At 38.5% G+C, this 1,375-nt stretch overlaps 1 long non-coding RNA gene across 1 annotated transcript in view; it reads right to left on the reverse strand.

Annotated features, from left to right (window-relative positions):
* Positions 1-880, reverse strand: part of LOC101771640 — a 1,764-nt gene extending 884 nt beyond the window's left edge. Inside the window, exon 1 of the long non-coding RNA XR_216024.3 lies at positions 648-880. This is a non-coding gene — a long non-coding RNA (uncharacterized LOC101771640). The remainder of the gene's footprint in view (positions 1-647) is intronic.
* Positions 881-1,375: the final 495 nt, after the last annotated feature.

Raw genomic sequence — 1,375 nt, forward strand, 5'->3', positions numbered from 1 at the left:
GGACCTTGCCATGGTTTGGTTTGCATACTTAGAATAAAAAAATCTAGAAGGCACATACTTAACAAACCATTAATCCTAATAACTATGTTGTCACTCAATCACTAAAATCACAAACTATAATCTAATATGGCCCATGTTCGCTACAAACAATAAAGTGGAGGTCAGCCCAAACTAATCAGTAGTGCTAATAATAAAGTGAACAATAGAAAATTACAAAAAACCACAAAATATTGTTTAGAGTTTGAGAATTTTTTTCGTGGCCATGAAATAGCTCGTTTTCATGAACAGAGAACTGGAGTTCTGAGATAATTTCCGACTTATATGTTAGGATATAAATGGCCACTCATACTCAGCTTTGTTGCAAAACCATGACGCGCGCCTGTTTTCGCCAGGTCAAGCTTCTTAAATCGGATTAGACCCATTCATCGATAATTTTTAAATAGTGAAACTAGACGGATAATGTTTAATCTCTCATTAACATTTAAAGTATGAAACTGTCTAACTTCAACTACACTAGCATTTGCATATCAATAAAACGAGCTGAATTCTTTAAGCATCATGTGCGTAATGGGATGGTTATGCAGGAAAGCAAGATAGGAACATCTCCGAAATGAAAGAACAAAAAAAAAGTGCTGTGCTGTACTTACTTAGTAGCAGTGATCTCTTCGTGTTCCTTTTGGACGATTCCCCTAGCAGTTGCCTTCTCGAGAATCAGCTCGCATGCAACGTTGCACATCGAGCAAGCTCGCTGCTATATTTATGGTGTAAAACATGCTGCGTGGCAGATCGAGAACAAACGACAAATTAAGAAACTGGAGCCTTTCCTCTCTTCTTCCTGCACACGCTCCCAACGCGTCCTGGTCCTAACTCTTCGTCGCCGAGCTGCTCCGCGTCGGGGTTTTACGCGGTCGTCTCTATGAAACCAGTTTAGCACCTGTCACATTAGATGTTTGGATGCTAATTAAGACTATTAAATATAGACTAATTACAAAACTAATTGCACAGATAGAGTCTAATTCGCGAGACGAATCTATTAAGCCTAATTAGTCCATGATTTGACAATGTGGTGCTATAGTAACCGTTTGCTAATGATGGATTAATTAGGCTTAATAGATTCAACTCACGAATCAGCACAGGTTTCTGTAATTAGTTTTATATAATTAGCTCATATTTAGTCTTCCTAATTAGCATCCGAACATCCGATGTGACACTGCTAAAGTTTAGCATCTTGTATCTAAACATCCCTTAATTGATTTTGCTTTGACGAGGCAAGTGTGACAACCACAGCATGAATCTCACCGGAAATAGCAGAAAAGTCAGCGTCTGCAAATTGTTCGAGTCACCGATACCTATTTTCCACATGATTGGAAATCAG

This window comes from Setaria italica, unplaced genomic scaffold (genome assembly GCF_000263155.2).
Source record: "Setaria italica strain Yugu1 unplaced genomic scaffold, Setaria_italica_v2.0 scaffold_326, whole genome shotgun sequence".
Lineage (NCBI taxonomy): Eukaryota > Viridiplantae > Streptophyta > Magnoliopsida > Poales > Poaceae > Setaria > Setaria italica.